This window comes from Myotis nattereri, assembly GCF_964212035.1.
Source record: "Myotis nattereri genome assembly, chromosome: 7".
Taxonomy (NCBI): domain Eukaryota; kingdom Metazoa; phylum Chordata; class Mammalia; order Chiroptera; family Vespertilionidae; genus Myotis; species Myotis nattereri.
This window is the reverse complement of record NC_138082.1, coordinates 10,829,982-10,850,719: the sequence shown is the minus strand read 5'-3', so window position 1 is coordinate 10,850,719 and position 20,738 is coordinate 10,829,982.

The window sequence follows — 20,738 nt, the reverse complement described above, 5'->3', positions numbered from 1 at the left end:
AGAATGGAAGACCAATTCAACAATATGTGTAGGAACCAAGAGGAAATGAAGAAGAACCAAGAGGAAATGAAGAGAAACCAAGAAGAAATGAAAAACGACATCACTGCCATAAAGAACTCAATAGAAAGCATCAACAGTAGACTAGAAGAAGCAGAGGACCGTATCAGCGAGCTAGAAGACAAGGTAGAAAAAAATACCCAAACAGAACAGCTTCTAGAAAAAAAAATTAAAAAGCAGGAAGAGAGCCTAAGAGAACTCTGGGACAATGCTAAACGAAACAACATCCGAATAATAGGGGTGCCAGAAGGAGAGGAAACTGAGCAAGGAATAGAAAACCTGTTTGAAAAAATAGTAACAGAAAATTTCCCTGATATAGGGAGGAAAAAACTCACACAAATCCAAGAAGCTCACAGAGTCCCAAACAAAATGAACCCGAAAAGACCGACACCAAGGCACATAATAATTAAATTGGCAAACACCAACGACAAAGCAAGAATCTTAAAAGCAGCCAGAGAGAGACAGAAAGTTACCTACAAAGGATCCCCCATCAGACTAGCGACCGATTTCTCAACAGAAACACATCAGGCAAGAAGGGAATGGAATGAAATATACAAAGTCATGCAAAGGAAGGGTCTGAATCCAAGAATACTATACCCAGCGAGGCTATCAATCAAAATTGAGGGTCAAATCAGGAGCTTCACAGACAAAAACGGTCTACGGGAGTTTATTACAACCAAAGCAGCAATGCAAGAAATGCTAAAGGGTCTGCTGTAAATAGAAAAAACAGGAAACAAAGAAGGAACGCAGCGGTAAAGAACAAAAATGGCGACTAACAAGTTTCTATCAATAATAACTTTAAATGTAAATGGATTAAATTCCCCAGTCAAAAGGCATAGGGTAAATGAGTGGATAAGAAAACATGACCCATATATCTGCTGTCTACAGGAAACCCACCTCAGAAAAAAAGACGCACACAGACTGATGGTGAAGGGATGGAAAAAGGTTTTTCAGGCCAATGGAAGTGAAAAAAAAGCCGGGGTAGCAATACTTATATCTGACAAATTAGATCTCAAAGTGAGGGACATAAAAAGAGATCAAGAAGGCCACTTCATAATACTAAAAGGAGCAGTCCAACAAGAAGAAATAACTCTGGTAAATATATATGCACCCAATATAGGAGCACCCAAATACGTAAGAAAGCTTCTGGAGAAGATCAAGGGAGAGATTGACAGCAATACAATCATAGTAGGGGACCTTAACACCCCATTATCGCCACTGGACAAATCCTCTAAACAGAAACTCAGCAAAGAAACATCAATCCTAAATGACTCACTAGATCAGATGGAATTAATTGACATCTTCAGAACATTTCACCCCAAAGCCACAGAATATACATTCTCCTCAGGTGCACATTTGTCATCTTCAAAGATAGACCATATATTGGGTCACAGACAAAGTCTCTTCAAATTCAAGAAAATTGAAATCATATCAAGTATCTTCTCAGACCACAAAGGCATAAAACTGGAAATCAACTACAACAAAAATAATCCAAAAAAATCAAACACATGGAGACTAAATAGCATGCTATTAAACAACGACTGGGTCACCAGTGAGATCAAAGAAGAAATAAAAAACATCATGGCAACGAATGACAATGAAAGCACAACAATCCAAAACCTATGGGACACAGCAAAAGCAGTCTTGAGAGGGAAGTTCATAGCTCTACAAGCCTACTGCAAGAAACAAGAAACAATGAGAATAAATGATCTAACTCTACAACTCGAAGAATTAGAAAGAGAGCAACAAAAAAAGCCCACTGTAAGCAGAAGGAAGGAAATAACAAAGATCAGAGCAGAGATAAACGACATAGAGACCAAAAAAACAATACAAAAGATCAACAAAACCAAGAGCTGGTTCTTTGAAAAGATAAACAAGATTGATACACCTCTAGCCAGGCTCACCAAGAAACAAAGAGAGAGGACCCAAATAAACAAAATCAGAAATGAAAGAGGAGAAATAACAACAGACCCCATAGAAATACAAAGGATTGTTAGAAAATACTATGAACAACTCTACTCCAACACACTAGACAACCTGGAGGAAATGGACATATTCCTAGATAAATACAACCTTCCAAAACTTAACCAGGAAGAATCTAAAAATCTCAATAGGCCAATAACTATGGAGGAAATCGAAGCAGTAATCAAAAAGCTTCCAGCAAACAAAAGCCCGGGGCCAGATGGCTTCACAGGGGAGTTTTACCAAACATTCAAGGAAGACCTAAAACCTATCCTCCTCAGACTATGTCGAAAGATCCAAGAGGAAGGAACACTTCCCAGCTCATTCTATGAAGCCAACATCACCCTAATCCCAAAACCAGATAAAGACAATACAATGAAAGAGAATTATAGGCCAATATCCCTCATGAACATAGATGCCAAAATCCTCAACAAAATCCTAGCAAATCGGATCCAGCAGTACATCAAAAAGATCATACATCATGACCAAGTAGGATTTATCCCAGGGATGCAAGGATGGTACAATATCCGCAAATCAATAAACGTGATACATCACATAAACAAATTGAGAGAAAAAAACCACATAGTCATATCAATTGATGCGGAAAAAGCATTTGACAAAATCCAACACCCTTTCTTGATAAAAACTCTCAGCAAGATAGGAATTGAGGGATCATACCTCAACATAATAAAAGCCATATATGACAAACCCACAGCCAACATCATAATCAATGGGCAAAAACTAAAACCATTCCCCCTAAAAACAGGAACAAGACAGGGATGCCCCCTCTCACCACTCCTGTTCAACATAGTACTGGAAGTACTAGCCATTGCGATCAGACACGAAGAAGAAATAAAAGGCATCCAGATTGGAAAAGAAGAAGTAAAACTGTCCTTATTTGCAGATGACATGATACTGTACATACAGAACCCTAAAGACTCCATCAAAAAATTATTAGACTTAATAAATGAATTCGGCAATGTAGCAGGATACAAAATTAATGCTAAGAAATCCATGGCATTTCTTTACACCAATAGTGAACTTACAGAAAGTGAAACTACAGAAGCAATCCCATTTACCATTGCACCAAAAAAATTAAAATACCTAGGAATAAACTTAACTAAGGAGGTAAAAGACTTATATGCTGAAAACTACAGGACACTGAAAAAAGAGATAGAGGAAGACATAAACAGATGGAAGAATATACCGTGTTCATGGATTGGTAGAATCAACATCATCAAAATGTCCATACTACCCAAAGCAATTTATAGATTCAATGCAATCCCCATTAAATTACCAATGGCATATTTCACAAATCTAGAACAAACGTTCCAAAAATTCATCTGGAATAAAAAAAGACCCCGAATAGCTGCAGCAATCCTGAGAAAACACAAAGTAGGTGGGATCTCAATACCAGATATCAAACTGTATTACAAAGCCACTGTTCTTAAAACAGCTTGGTACTGGCACAAGAACAGACATATAGATCAATGGAATAGAATAGAGAACCCAGAAATTGACCCAATCCACTATGCCCAATTAATATTCGACAAAGGAGGCAAGAGCATACAATGGAGTCAAGACAGTCTTTTCAATAAATGGTGTTGGGAAAATTGGACAGATACATGCAAAAGGATGAAACTAGATCACCAACTCACACCATACACAAAAATAAACTCAAAATGGATAAAAGATTTAAACGTAAGACGGGAAACCATAAAAATACTAGAGGAATCCACAGGCAGCGAAATCGCAAACATATGCCGAAGAAATTTCTTCTCTGATAATGCTCCTAGGGCAATGGAAACTAAAGAGAAAATAAACAAATGGGACTACATCAAAATAAAAAGCTTTTGCACAGCAAAGGAAACCATCAAAAAAACAACAAGAAGACCCACTACATGGGAGAACATATTTACCAATGATACCACCGATAAGGGTTTAATTTCCAACATATACAGGGATCTCATGAAACTTAACAAAAGGAAGATAAACAATCCAATAAAAAAATGGGCAACGGACCTAGATAGACACTTTTCGAAAGAGGACATACAGAAGGCAGAAAGACATATGAAAACCTGCTCAAAGTCACTAATTATACGAGAGATGCAAATCAAAACGACAATGCGTTATCATCTCACACCTGTCAGAATGGCTATCATCAACAAATCAACAAACAACAAGTGTTGGAGAGGATGTGGAGAAAAAGGAACCCTTCTGCACTGCTGGTGGGAATGCAGACTGGTGCAGCCACTGTGGAGAACAGTATGGAGCTACCTCAGAAGACTAAAAATGGAACTCCCATTTGACCCTGTGATCCCACTCCTAGGAATATATCCTAAGAAACCAGAAACGCCAATTAGAAAGGATATATGCACCCCTATGTTCATAGCAGCACAATTCACCATAGCTAAGATTTGGAAACAGCCTAAGTGCCCATCAGCAGATGAGTGGATTAGAAAACTGTGGTACATATACACAATGGAATACTATGCTGCGGTAAAAAAAAAGGAACTCTTGCCTTTTGCAACAGCATGGATGGAACTGGAGAGCATTATGCTAAGTGAAATAAGCCAGTCAGAGAAAGATAAATACCACATGATCTCACTCATTTGTGGATTATAGAGAACAACATAGATTGATGAAAAAGGACAGACCCAAAGACTGAGAAACAGCGATCAGGCTATCAATCCCTAGAAGGAAAGTAGGGGAGGGCGGGGGTAAGGGGAAGAGATCAACAGAAGGACTTGTATACATGTATATAAGCCAAACCAATGGACATGGACAACGGGGGGATGGGAGCACGAGTTTGTGTGTGGGGGGGAGGTTGGGGGTTAAAGGGGGGGATGAGGACACATTTGTAATTCCTTAACTAATAATAAAAAAAAAAAAAAAAAAAAAAAGATTTTTAAAAGTGAAAATATCCAGTGTATGGGCTGAATTTGTCCTCCTTAAAATTTATTTGCTGAAGTCCTAACCCCCAGTATCTCAGAATGTGACTGTATTTTGATAAAAGGCCTTTATGGATATCATTCAATTAAAGCCAGGTCCTTATGATAAGCCTTAATCCATTCTGAATAGTATCTTTTTTAGATACACAGATACCAGGAACAGGGATGGGTGTGTACAATGGAACAGTGATGTGAGCACACAGCAAGAAGATGGCCTGACCAAAAGCCAGAGAGAGAGGCCTCAGGAGAAACAAACCTGCTGACATCTTGATGTTAAACTCCGTCGTCTGAAACTCTAAGAAATACATTTTTGTTGTTTGAGTCACTCAGTCTGTGAGTAGCTATGGCAACCCTAGCAAACCAATGCATCTGGTGTTGGCAAAGTTTTCTTCTAGATGATTAGTCATTAAGCAAAGTAGGAACAAGTATATAACAGGTTGCAGGATAATAACTATTTAGGCAGGGAATCTACAACAACGACACCCAGGAAACAGCTGCAAACCCAGGAACTCCGGACCCTAAGCAGCGCGAATACACAGACTCTGAGGACCTCTGCACATTCTCACATAGAAGTCAGATTTCACCTAGGAAAAGGAAAGAGAGAACTACATAACCAAACACCCAGAGAAGAGAGATCATGGGGAGACGAAGAAACAGCCTGCATATGAAAGAAAAGGAGGCATCACCAGAAAAGGAAGTAAACAAAATGGAGGCAAGAACCTGTCAGAGAAAGAATTCAGAGAAATGGTCATAAGGTGGCCATTGAAAAGTGAAAATATCTAGTGTATGGGCTGATTTGTTCTCCCTAAAATTTATTTGCTAAAGTCCTATCCCCCAGTATCTCAGAATGGAAGACAAATTCATCAATACCTGTAAGAACCAAGAAGAAATGAAAAATGACATCGCTGCTATAAAGAACTCAGTAGAAAGCATCAACAGTGGACTAGAAGAAGCAGAGGACCGCATCAGTAAACTAGAAGACAAGGTAGGAAAAAATACCCAAGCAGAGCAGCATCTAGAACAGTGGTTCTCAACCTGTGTGTCGCGACTCCTTTGAGGGTCAAATGATTCTTTCATAGGGGTCGCCTAAGACCATCGGAAGACACATATATAATTACATATTTTTTTGTGATTATTCACTATGCTTTAATTATGTTCAATTTGTAACAATGAAATTGGGGGTCACCACAACATGAGGAGCTGTATTAAAGGGTCACAGCATGAGAAGGTTGGGAACCACTGATATAGAAAAAAATTTAAAAAACAGGAGGAAAGCCTAAGGGAACTTTGGGACAACACAAAATGAAACAACATCCGCATAATAGGGGTGCCAGAAGGAGAGGAAACTGAGCAAGGAATAGAAAACCTGTTTGAAGAAATAATGACAGAAAACTTCCCTGATATAGGGAAGAAAAAACTCACACAAATCCAAGAAGCTCACAGAGTCCCAAACAAAATGAAACCCAAAAGACCGATGCCAAGGCACATTATAATTAAATTGGCAAACACCAATGACAAAGTAAGAATCTTAAAAGTGGCCAGAGAAAGACAGAAAGTTACCTACAAAGGATCCCCCATCAGACTGGTGACTGATTTCTCAACAGAAACACACCAGGCCAGAAGGGAATGGAATGAAATATACAAAGTCATGCAAAGCAAGGGAATGAATCCAAGAATACTATACCCAGCAAGACTATCAATCAAAATTGAGGATGAAATCAGGAGCTTCACAGACAAAAAAGGACTAAGGGAGTTTATTACCACCAAACCAGCATGCAAGAAATGCTAAAGGGTCTTCTGTAAAAAGAAGAAATAGGAAGCAAAGAAGGAACACAAGGGTAAAAAATAAAAATGGCAACAAACAAGTACCTATCAATAATAACTTTAAATGTAAATGGATTAAATACACCAATCAATAAACATAGGGTAACTGAGTAGATAAGAAAACATGATCCATATATCTGCTGTCTACAGGAAACCCACCTCAGAAAAAAAGATGCACACAGACTGATGGTGAAGGGATGGAAAAAGGTTTTTCAGGCGAATGGAAGTGAAAACAAAGCTGGGGTAGCAATATTTATATCTGACAAATTAGATCTCAAAGTGAAGGACATAAAAAGAGATAAGGAAGGCCACTTCATAATACTAAAGGGAGCAATCTAACAAGAATAAATAACTCTGGTAAACATATACACACCCAAAAGGAACACCCAAATACATAATAAGCTTCTGGAGGATATCAAGGGAGAGATCGATAGCAATACAGTCATAGCAGGGGACTTTAATACCCCACTCTCACCATTGGACAAATCCTCTAAACAAAAATCAGCAAAGAAACATCAATCCTAAATGACTCACTAGATCAGATGGAATTGATTAACATCTTCAGAACATTTCATCCCAAAGCCACAGAATACACATTCTTCTCAAGTGCACATGGGTCATTTTCAAAGATAGACCATATATTGGGTCATAGGCAAAGTCTCCTCAAATTCAAGAAGATAGAAATCATATCAAGCATCTTCTCAGATCACAATGGCATAAAACTGGAAATGAACTACAATAAAAACAATCCAAAAAAATCAAACACCTGGAGACTAAATAGAATGCTATTAAACAATGACTGGGTTACCAGACAGATCAAAGAAGAAATAAAAAACATCATGTCAACAAACAACAATGAAAACACAACAATCCAAAATCTATTGGACACAGTGAAAGCAGTCTTGAGAGGGAAGTTCATAGCTCTACAAGCCTCTTGAAAAAAACACACACAAAAAGAACACAAGAAACAATGGTAATAAATTACCTAACCCTACAATTCAAAGAGTTAGAAAGAGAGCAACAAGAAAAGCCCCATGTAAGCAGAAGGAAGGAAATAATAAAGATCAGAGCAGAGATAAACGACATAGAGACCAAAAAAAACAATACAAAAAAATCAACAAAACCAAGAGCTGGTTCTTTGAAAGGATAAACAAGATTGGTGAACCTCTAGCCAGGCTCACCAAGAAACAAAGAGAGAGGACCCAAATAAACAAAATCAGAAATGAAAGAGGAGAAATAACAACAGATCCCACAGAAATACAAAGGATTGTTAAAAAATACTATGAATAACTCTATTCCAACAAACTGGACAACCTGGAGGAAATGGACATATTCCTAGAAAAATACAACCTTCCAAAACTTAATCAGGAAGATTCTAAAAATCTCAATAGGCTGATAACTATGGAAGAAATTGAAGCAGTCATCAAAAAGCTCCCAGCAAACAAAAGCCTGGGGCCAGATGGCTTCACAGGGGAGTTTTACCAAACATTCAAGGAAGAACTAAAACCTGTCCTCCTCAGACTACTACAAAAAATTCAAGAGGAAGGAACACTTCCCAGCTCATTCTACGAAGCCAGCATCACCCTAATACCAAAACCAGGTAAAGACAACACAATAAAAGAGAATTACAGGTCAATATCCCTCATAAACATAAATGCCAAAATACTCAACAAAATTATAGCAAATCGGACCCCGCAGTACATCAGAAAGATCATACACTATGACCAAGTAGGTTTTATCCCAGGGATGCAAGGATGGTACAATATCCGCAAATCAATAAACGTGATACATCACATAAACAAATTGAGAGATAAAAACCACATAGTCATATCAATTGATGCAGAAAAAGCATTTGACAAAATCCAACACCCTTTCTTGATGAAAACTCTCAGCAAGGTGGAAAAAGAAGGATCATACCTCAACATAATAAAAGCCATATATGACAAACCCACAGCAAACATCATACTCAATGGACAAAAACTAAAACCATTTCCCCTAAGAACAGGAACAAGACAGCGATGCCTACTCTCACCACTCCTATTCAACATAGTACTGGAAGTATTAGCCATTGCGAGTAGACAAGAAGAAATAACAGGCATCCAAATTGGAAAAGAAGAAGTAAAACTGTCCTTATTTGCAGATAACATGATGTTATATGTAAAAAACCATAGAGACCCCATCAAAAAATTATTAGACTTAATTAATGAATTCAACAATGTAGCAGGATACAAAATTAATGCCAAGAAATCTATGGCATTTCTATACACCAATAGTGAACTTACAGAAAGAGAGACTAAAAAAGCAATCCCATTTACCATCGCACCAAAAAAATTGAGATACCTAGGAATAAACTTAACTAAAGAGGTAAAAGACCTATACACAGAAAACAACTGGACACTGAAAAAAGAGACAGAGGAAGACATAAACAGATGGAAGAGCATACCATATTCATGGATTGGTAGAATCAACATCATTAAAATGTCCATACTACCCAAAGCAATCTATAGATTCAGTGCACTCCCCATTAAAATACCAACAGCATATTTTACAGACCTAGATAGAACTCTCCAAAAATTCATCTGGAATAAAAAAAAAAAGACCCCAAATACCTACAGCAATCCTGAGAAAGAATAACAAAGTAGGTGGTATCTCAATACCAGGTTTCAAGCTATATTACAAAGCCACTGTTCTCAAAACAGCCTGGTGCTGGCACAAGAACAGACATATAGACCAATGGAATAGAATAGGGAACCCATAAATCTACCCAAACCAATATGCTCAATTAATATTTGACAAAGGAGATATGAACATACAATGGAGTCAAGACAGTCTCTTCAATAAATGGTGTTGGGAAAATTGGACAAATACATGCAAAAAAAATGAAACTAGACTACCAACTTACACCATACAACAAAAATAAACTCAAAATGGATAAAGGACTTAAACATAAGATGGGAAACCATAAAAATACTAGAGGAATCCACAGGCAGCAAAATCTCAGACATATGCTGAAGCTATTTCTTCACTGATACTGCTCCTAAAACAATGGAAACTAAAGAGAAAAATAAACAAATGGAACTCCATCAAAATAAAAAGCTTTTGCACAGCAAAAGAAACCATCAACAAAACAACAAGAAAGCCCACTGTGTGGGAGAACATATTTGCCAATGTTATCATCGATAAGGGCTTAATCTTCAACATTTACAGGGAACTCATACAACGTAACAAAAGGAAGATAAACAATCCAATACAAAATATGGGCAACGGACCTAAATAGATACTTTTCGAAAGAAGACATAAGGAAGGCTAAGAGACATATGAAAACATGCTCAAAGTCACTAATCATCCGAGAGATGCAAATCAAAATGACAATGAGGTACCATCTCACATCTGTCAGAATGGCTATCATCAACAAATCAACAAAGGAAAGTGCTAGCGAGGATGTGGAGAAAAAGGAACCCTCATGCACTGCTGGTGGGAATGCAGACTGGTGTAGCCACTGTGGAGAACAGTATGGAGTTTCCTCAAAAAATTAAAAATGGAACTCCCATTTGACCCAGTTATCCCACTTCTAGGAATATATCCCACGAAACCAGAAACACCAATCAGGAAGGATATATGCACCCATATATTCATAGCAGCACAATATACAATAGCTAATATTTGGAACAGCCTAAATGCCCATCAGCAGATGAATGGATTAGAATACTGTGGTACATCTACACCAGGGGTGGGCAACCCCTGGCACGCATGCCAAACATGGCACACCAGTAACTTTTGCTGCATGCAAAACCCTCTCTTAAAATCTTCTACAATTTTTTTTCTTAATATTGACTTTTTTATTTTTCAGATAAATTCAGTGTAGGTTCATCTTAGATAAATAAATAATTTTACATAACAAGTTATCTTAAAGACCATAGACATGGATTGACGAGAGAGGGGAAGAGCAATTTCTATGCCTCTGCCTTAACTCTCTCTGCCTTCCTAGATCCGACCAGTGTTTTGGTTTCATCCACATACGCTTGTGAATCTTTGTTCTCAGTGATGAATTTTGTTAAGTCTCGTAATGGGAGTAGCCTGACGGATGAAAGCAGTATCTCGTGCATATCTTTGCAGGTCACGAAATATAAACCTGATGTAAAATCTCTGTCATCAGTGATGCAGCAGCAAAAGTCCCACTGATAATATAAAACGGAGTCATAAAGTTGTCTGTCGGACTATCAGTGTACATGTATACATTAAAAAATAAATGTATTTTCCATCATCATATACTGTGTTTTTGTCGCTCGAATGAATTTTATTATTTCTTCAAGGTTCTTCACATACGTACACCTTAAGAGATATCAAGTAGGCATAACATGTTCTCAAAAAATTAAGGTTGGCATGCAGAAGAATTTTGAGTCAGAGATTTTGCTGGTTTTGGCACGCACTCAAAAAAAGGTTGCCCACCTCTGATCTACAAAATGGAATACTATGCTGCTATAAAAAAGAAGGAATTCTTACCATTTGCAAAAGCATGGATGGAACTGGAGAGCATTATGCTAACTGAAATAAGCCAGGCAATGAAAGAAAAATATCACATAATCTCATTCATTTATGGAAAATAAAGAACAGGAGGGAACACTTTGTAAGGATATAATTGTTTCATCACTATGCTGTACACCTGAAACTAATACTACTAAATAGAAACACCTTATCCTATCTAATAAAAGAGAAACATGGTAATTGGGGTACGACCGCTACCCTTCCCATTGGCTAATCAGCAAGATATGCAAATTAACTGTCGGCTAAGATGGCGGCCGGCAGCCAGGCAGCTTGAAACTAACATGAGGCTTGCTTGCTTCAGTGACGGAGGAAACCAACGTTCCCTGCCTGCCGCTGCAGGCCTCTGAGCCTGCAGTTTCAAACATTGTAACAAATATAGATGCTAAACAAAACCCCAGAAACCAGCTTTCAGCCAGCTGGGATCTCAGAGCTGGAGTTGATACAGAGTTTCGATTGTAGAACCGAAACAAACCAAATACCTGCTTTCAGGAGTGGAGGCCTAAGAGCTGGAGCCTCAGAGCTAAAGCTGGCCAAGAATAAAATAAGAAAAAAAAAGAAAAAAAGGAGCAGTTGGGAGCTTCAGTCCCAGCCTGAAAACAGCCCTCAGCCCCTCACCCAGACTGGCCAGGCACCCCAGTGGTGACCCCCACCCTGAAGGGTGTGTGACCACCTGCAAACAGCCATCATCCCCTCACCCAGGCTGGCCAGGCACCCCAGTGGGGACCCCCACCCTGATCCAGGACACCCTTCAGGGAAAACCAGCCAGCCCCCACCCATGCACCAGGCCTCTATTCTATATAGTAAAAGGGTAATATGCCTCCCAGCACCGGGATCAGTGGAGCTGAGAGGCCTCCTGGCACCGGGATCAGTGTGACAGGGGGCAGCGCCCAAACCCCCTGATTGCCCTGGGGCTCTGTGTGTGACAAGGGGCGGAGCCACAACCTCCCTATCGGCCCTGTTCTGTTCATGACAGTTGAAGGCGTCCCAACCCCCTGATCGGCCCTGCTCTGTGCTTGATAGGGGGGAGCTCCCCAAACCCCTGATCACCCTGCGGCTCTGTGTGTGACAGGGTGCGGCGCCTCAACCCCCTCACCCCACGGGCTCTGCTCTGTGTGTGATGGGGTAGAGCCATAACCTCCCCATCGGCCCTGCCCTGAGTGTGACAGTGGCGGCCCCCCAACCCCCTGATCCGCCCTGCTCTGTGTGTGACAGGGGGGAGCTCCTCAACCCCCTGATCAGCCCTGCTCTGTGCATGACAGGGGGGAGCTCCCCAACCCCCTGATTGGCCCTGCTCTGTGCGTGACAGCGGGTGGCGCCACAACCTCCCCATCGACTCTGCCTTGATTGTGACAGGGGGTGGTGCCCCAACCCCCCAATCGGCCCTACCCTGAGCGTGACTGAGGGTGGCATCGCAACCTCCCAATCCGCCCTGCTCTGTGCATGACAAGGGGTGGCGCCCCAACTCCCCAGTCGGCCCTGCTCTGAGCCTAACCAGGGGCTGCACCTAGGGATTGGGCCTGCCCTCTGCCACCCGGAGCAGGCCTAAGCCAGCAGGTCGTTATCTCCCAAGGGGTCCCAGACTGCGAGAGGGCACAGGCCGGGCTGAGGGACCCTCCCCCCCACCCCACCCCCCCCCCAGTGCACAAATTTTTGTGCACCAGGCCTCTTGTTCTATACAATAAAGAGTTAATATGCAAATGGTTGTCACACTGTCATGCCAGTGCTGGGGGATCTGAGGTTGGGCCGGGGACCAGAGGCTGTGCCCACCGCCTCAGCGCTGGCCAGGGCACATGAGGCTGCAACAGGGAAACAGGCTACAGTGCCCACCTGGTGGGGCTTAATGGGGAACCGGAGGCTGTGCCTGGAACCTGATACTGGGCCAGGAGACTTGAGGCCTCGCCCCCCACACCGGTGCCAGGCGGGGGGAACTAAGGTTGTGCCCCTGTCCTGGGGGGCGTGACAGGGGACCTGAGGCTGCACCTCCTGCCCTACAAGGCTTGACGGGGGTGGGGCCTGCCAGGTCTGGGTCTCGTGCGATTTCGAGGAGCCCCAGACTCTAACAGGAGGGAGATTTTCATATACATTTTACTAGTTTTCTTTCATCGCTGACACTTCTATTATAGAGAAAAGGCAAGTAACAATATTAAAATATTTTCTCTAATGAATTCCCTTTTAAAATGCACAAATTTCATACACAGGGTTACTAGGAAGGATATGATTGTCTTACCACTATGTTGTACACCTAAAATTAATCTATATATATAAAAGCCTAAGTGACCGGCCAACTGGCTGGCTGACCAGCCAACTGGTAACTATGATGCACACTAACTGCCAGGAGGCAGATGCTCAACCCAGTAGCTGCCAAGCTGTGATGATTTGGCAGCTGTGGTTCTCGGGTAATACACCCAGAACCAAAGAGGAGGGAGCCTGATTCTGGGGTGTGTCACCCGAGAACCACCCTCTTGCAATCTGTAACCCCTCAGGGGATGTTGGAGAGCTGGCTTCGGCCAGATCCCCAAAGGCCAGGCAGAGGGACTCCACATGTGCACGAATCCATGCACCAGGCTTCTGTTACTAAATAATATTTAACATAAACTAATTGAAAAGTAAGGTTTAAGAAAATGAGGGAAGAACCAAGATGGTGGCATAGGTAAACACCTGAACTTGCTGCCACATACAACCACATTAAAACTACAACTAAAAGACAAAACGAAGAGAATCCAGAACCACGGGAATGGCTGGCTGAGTGGAAATTCTACAACTAGAAGGAAAGAGAAAAGCACATTGAGTCTGATAGGAGGTGCAGAGGTGTGGAAGTGCGGAGGTACAGAGGTGCACACGAAAGGGGCTGGTAGCTGGGTACACTGTTGTCTTTTTAAACCAGGAAGGAGATACAAGCTCCCAACTGCTCTGAAATCCAGTTCTGGGTAAGATTCTGGGGACCCAGTCTCATACGGAGAGAAACTGTACTGTCTGGCATCGGGCCGGAATGTGAGGGTGGCTTTCTCGCAGACGTGCTTGCAGCATTCATTGTTCCTGCACAGGGCCGATGGACATAGAGACCCAGAGACCTATCAGGGGAGGGCCGATGGCAACCATTGTTGTTTGTACCACCCCGTGACTCCCTGAGACCATGCCCCACCCAATTTACAACTCCACCCAAGCTGTGAGCAGAAGCTTTTGCATACTAATGGCCTGGCCTTTTTTCGCCTAAAAATCTGTCAAACTGCAGCTGGGTCAGAGAAACCCAGAGCTTCCAAAAGGCCTGAGGCTCGTCAGCAGCAAGCATTACTTCACAGCTGCGCCTCATCTGGGTACCTCCAAATGCCAAACAAAGAGGAGAAATCTGCAGATCTCTCTGTAGCTCCTGCTGGGTGGCCTCAGGAAGTGACTGACTTTGCACCCCCTTGGAGATCCAAGAGCCAGTCTACCCAGTGATCAGAGTGAGACCACCCAGATTACAACTCGTCACATCCATAACAGACACACTCAGGGGGCAGACTCAGTGAGTGCCAAAGCCCCACTGAAGCAAGTCCTGCCCCATAAGGGTGTCTCCAGCACAGAAGTTCTCCCACTGTAGACACAGCTGATTCTCAAGGCCAGTTGGCCTGGAGGTCAATTCCTATCAGTGATACCAACAGCAATCAGGGCTTAACTAAAACAAGATTGTGCACACAGCCCACAAAGGGGTGCACCAAGAGTGTCCACCTCAGGTAATTGGGGAGGCTGAGCCACTGGGCCCTATAGGACACCTACCACACAAAACCACTCTATCAACACAGGGAAGCAGCCAAAATGCGGAGACAAAGAAACATGTCACAAATGAAAGAAATGGAGGAAAGCAAACCACTGGATATAGAGTTCAAAACCACGGTTATAAGGCTACTCAAGAATCTTCTAGAAACCTCTGAGAAATATAGTGAGACCCTCAAGAATATGAAAAAGGACCAATTAGAAATTAATCATACACTGACTGAAATAAAGAATATTATATGGAGATCCAACAGCAGACTAGAGGATCCCAAGAATCAAGTCAAAGATTTGTAATATGAAGAAGCAAAAAACACCCAACTGAAAAAGCAAAAGGAAAAAAGAATACAACAATATGACGATAGTGCAAGGAGCCTCTGGAACAACTTCAAGCATACCAACATCCAAATTATGGGGTGCCAGAAGAAGAGAGCGAGCAAGATATTGAAAACCTATTTGAAGAAATAATAACAGAAAACTTGCCCTACATGGTGAAAGAAATAGACTTACAAGTCCAGGAAGCGCAGAGAACCCCAAACAAAAGGAATCCAAAGAGGACCACACCAAGACACATCATAATTAAAATGCCAAGGGCAAAAGACAAAAAGAGAAAGTTAAAAGCAGCAAGAGAAAAACAGTTATCTACAAGGGAGTACCCATACGACTGTCAGCTGATTTCTCAACAGAAACTATGCAGGCCAGAAGGGAGTGGCAAGAAATATTCAAAGTGATGAATAGCAAGAACCTACAACCAAGATTACTCTACCCAGCAAAGCTATCATTTAGAATTGAAGGTCATATAAAGAGCTTCACAGATAAGAAAAAGCTAAAAGATTTCATCATCACCAAACCAGTATTATATGAAATGCTGAAAGGTATTCTTTAAGAAGAGGAAGAAGAAAAAGGTAAACATAAAAATTATGAACAACAAAGTGACAACAAATACATATCCATCAACCAGTGAATCTAAAAATCAAGTGAATAAAAAATCTGATGAACAGAATAAACTGGTGAATATAATAGAATCAGGGGCATAGAAAGGAAATGGACTGACAATTCTTAGGGGAAAAGGGAGTGTGGGGGGTGCGGGAAGAGTCTGGCCAAAATCATACACCTATGGATGAGGACAGTGGGGGGTGGGGCATAAGGGAAGGGGGTGAAGTGGAAACCAGGTGGAGGGGAGCTATGGGGGGAAAAAGAGGAACAACTGTAATAATTTGAACAATAAAGATTTATATTATAAATAAATAAATAAATAAATAGCAAAATGGGGAGGAGGAGCACATGAATGGGGACAAATGAGAGCCCACAAAGACACACAGAATGCTAGAGGGAAAGGCGACAAGATGAGAAAACATTTACTTCTTTCAACCCAGTTATTCTACAGATAAGAAAATTGAGTGCAAATCAAAACGACAATACGTTATCATCTCACACCTGTCAGAATGGCTATCATCAACAAATCAACAAACAACAAGAGTTGGAGAGGATGTGGAGAAAAAGGAACTCTTCTGCACTGCTGGTGGGAATGCAGACTGGTGCAGCCACTGTGGAGAACAGTATGGAGCTTCCTCAAAAAACTAAAAATGGAACTCCCATTTGACCCACTACTAGGAATATATCCCAAGAAACCAGAAACGCCAATCAGAAAGGGAGAGGGGTTCAGATGAATGTGAGACTGTGTGGGAGGGGAGCTCCCGTCTGGGTTCTGAGGAGAGCTTCAGAGGACAGAGACATTCCAGAGCTCTGATGATGTTTGAGGAGCACCACGTAACAGCAGTTAGAACATGAGCATAAGCATGCTGGTAGCCTAAGCACCAATGGACCAAGAGAAGGGATTTCCAGGGAGGTCTGAAGACACAGGGGAAAACAGGGGCGTCCTGCCCTGGCCAGTGTGGCTCAGTTCATGGAGGGTAGTCCCGGGCACCAAAAGGGGGCAGGACAGTTAACAAGATTATGTGCTCCCCTGAGGTGGTTACACCTGAGAGGGGTCTGGAAAAGATTATTTTTAACATTTCAAAGGTGTGTTCACCTAGATGCACAAGAACAATGGACAGAGCTTGTTTAAGGCAAAGATACACCTGTTATAGACCTGGAGCATGACTACCCATTGTGACTTGCCTAGTTAGCAAGTTATGATCAGGTCACACTGTGAGGCTGCTTTCTGTCACTGAACTTGTCAGATTTACCACATGGCACTTTTTAAATTGAGGTATGAGAGGCAATTCTGAGGTAAAGATGAGGTAGGAATGGTTGGGGCTTCAAAAGATTGATAATAAGAGATATTCAGCCATTAGCAGTCTGCCCTGCCTTGTAGATTGGTTAAAAAATATTTCTGCTGGAAGCCTATTATGGGCAAGTCCCCTCATTTAAATTCCTTAAGGGGGAAGTAAAAGATTCTTATAAACCTGCAGGGTCTTAATTGTCTTTGGCTCAACATAATTCACATGCTAAGGCTCAAAATAATACAAATGCTAAAGTGGCACATTCTGGGGAGGCCTGTTCTGAACCCCTACAATAGCTATGGAGTAATTTAGCTTATCAGCTTATTAGCACCAATAGAAATCTTTTTTTTTTATATTCATGCCATTATCCCATTCTTTTCTCCTAAAATTCCCTTCCTCTCACCCTGTAATCAGGACACTAGGTGGGTTTCTGCTTGAATCTGTGCTTCCCAAATTGCAACATTTTGATCCCAAATAAACCCTTAGCACTTCCCATTTTGTTGTTTTAATTTAAGGTTAAGATAATCTTAACTTTCTTCCAATACATTTTAAGAATTAGCTTTAGATAATTTCTGTTTACTTGTATATAAATAACAAAATAATAGCCAGAGCACATTTATCTAGAAGGTACAAAGGAAAACAAAATATTAAGAGCCTTTTAAACATCATAAGAATGAGGGTCAGCATGGCCAGCAAAGACTAACTTATCATAAAACAAGCATGGAACATCCACGGAGGCCAATAAAAAAGAAATCTAGGAAAAAGAACTCCAGAATATTCTATTAATTTAATTTCTCACCAATTATCATTGTTTCTTAAAAATTATAATAGGAGATTTACAGCATAACCCTCTGTGTAAACTTCATGCTTATTAGCATATATTTTAATTTTGTAAAATTTTTTAAAAAATTTATTGATTTCAGAGAGGAAAAGAGAGGGAGAGACAGATAGAAACATCAATGAGGAGAGAGAATCATTGATCTGCTGCCTCCTGCACGCCCCGTACTACATCGAGCCCACAACCTGGACATGTGCCCTTGGCTGGAATAAAACCTGGGACCCTTTAGTACACAGGGCAACGCTCTATCCATGAGCCAAACCAGCTAGGGCCTTTAGCATATATTTTATTCCTAAATAAAACTATACAAGATTCTCATTTCACCAAGTAGAAATACAAATGATTTCTGACGCTTTAAACAATTACGTTAAAAATCAAATGAAAAAAATAATTGAATGCCTGAACCAAATTATTCAATCATTCAAACTTGTTCACTGAGCACCTTGCCAGGAGTCATTCTGCTAGAGTTGGGGACCAAGTACAACAGAGGTATACAGTCCTAACACCCTGAGCAAAACACTGAAGACAAGATTCTGAGTGGGGAACATCAGTTAAGGGTTGGGACTTTGTTTCAAGAAGGCTTGTTTTTGTCTGGTCTAATCTAATAAAAGACAAACATGCAAATTGACCGTACCTTTGCTATGCCTTAAGCCATGCCCACCAGCCAATCAGAGCAACTATATGCAAATTAACCCAACCAAGATGGCAGCTGGCAGCCATGGAGCCGAAGCGAGCAGGAGGTTTGGTTGCTCCAGTGATGGAGGAAGCCAAGCTTCCCGGCCGGCTCTGAGCTCCACTGAAAGCAACAAAGTTTCAATTATAGAAGATAAATAAACCCCAGATACCTGCTTTCAGCTGGCCATGGCCACGGAGCTGGAGCGAGCAGGAGCCAGCTCTGAGCTCCACTGAAAGCAACAAAGTTTCAATTATAGAAGGTAAATAAATCCCAGAATAAAAGAAAAAAGGAGAGGCTGGGAGCTTCCGTCGCCAGGGGGCTTGGCCAGCCTGAAAACAGCCCTCAGCCCCTCACCCAGACTGGCCAGGCACCCCAGTGGTGACCGCCCACCCTAAAGGGGGTATGTCCACCCTGCAAAAGCCATCAGCCCCTCACCCAGGCTGGCCAGGCACTCCAGTGAGGACCCCCTCCCTGAAGGGAGTGTGACCAGCCTACAAAGAGCCATCAGCCCCTCACCCAGGCTGGCCAGGCACCCCAGTGGGGACTCCCACCCTGATCCGAGACACCCTCAAGGGCAAACCAGCTGCCCCCTCCCCCCAATGCATCAGGCCTCTATAATATATAATAAAAGAGTAATATGCAAATTGACCCTAACAGCAGAACAACTGGGAATCTGACACTCACTGACCACCAGGGGGGAGATGCTCGATGCAGGACCTGCCCCCTGGTGGTCAGTGTGCTCCCACAGGGGGTGTTCTGCTCAGCCACAAGCCAGGCTGATGGCTGCCAGTACAGCGGTGGTAGGAGCCTCTCCCACCTCCTCAGCAGCACTAAGGATGTCCGACTGCAGCTTAGGCCTGCTCCCTTCTGGCAAGTGGACATCCTCTGAGGGCTCCCGGGCTGCCAGAGTGATGTCTGACTGCCAGCTTAGGCCCAATTCCCCAGGGAGCGGGCCTAAACCAGCAGGTGGTCATCCTCCAAGGGGTCCCAGAGTGCGAGAGGGCACAGGCCAGGCTGAGGGACCCTATGGAGTGCACAAATTTTTGTGCACCAGGCCTCTAGTATTTTATATAATAAAGATGTGATATGCATATGGTCATTACGCATCGGTGTAACAACTGACTGGGTCACCACCAGATCAGTGATTAGCAGGAGGCTGGGGCAGCAAGCTACAAGCAGGCAGCAGAGAGCTACAGGAGGGGGCAGGACAGGAAGCTATGAGGGAGAGCTGGGGGGCAGAGGGAGCTACAGGAGGCGGGGCAGTGGGTGGAGAGCTATTGGAGTGCAGCAGCGGGCTACTGCGCATGGATTCATGTGCAGGGCTACTAGTCTATCTATATAAAGAGGAAATATGCAAATGAGGCCGGGATGCCATAACAGATCACGACCAGACAGGAGGAGATTGCGCACAGAGGGGAGGGCCGGAGCAGAGACTGAAACAGAGACAGGAGCTGGCAAAGCGCTGCGCCCCAGCTCAGGCAAGCCCCCTGGAGCCGGATGGACATGGACAGGAACAGGGGATCCAGCCCACAGCCTCCACGGAGGAGCACAGGCCAGAAGAGGAGATGGCAGGCCCACGTCCCACAGAAGCAGCACGGGTCCCTCCGGGCTCCCATGGAGGTGACAGAGCTCCCTCCCAGCTCCCCTGGGTGCCGATGACTAACTTCTGCCTCCCGCTTAAGCCACATGGCTCCCGTGGAAGCAGTGTGCCTTCCAGCAGCGAGCTGCAGTTCCTGCCGGCTCCTGTGGAAGCGGCGGGTGGCCTACTGCGTGCAATATCATGCGATGGGCTACTAATATTATAATAAAACCACGCACAACAAGGAGTATAGTCCTTAGTTTATGTGTTTGTCTTGGGAGCTTCTTAAGTAAAATAAAAGTTCCTTGAATGAAGTGATTGCCTGTAGAAC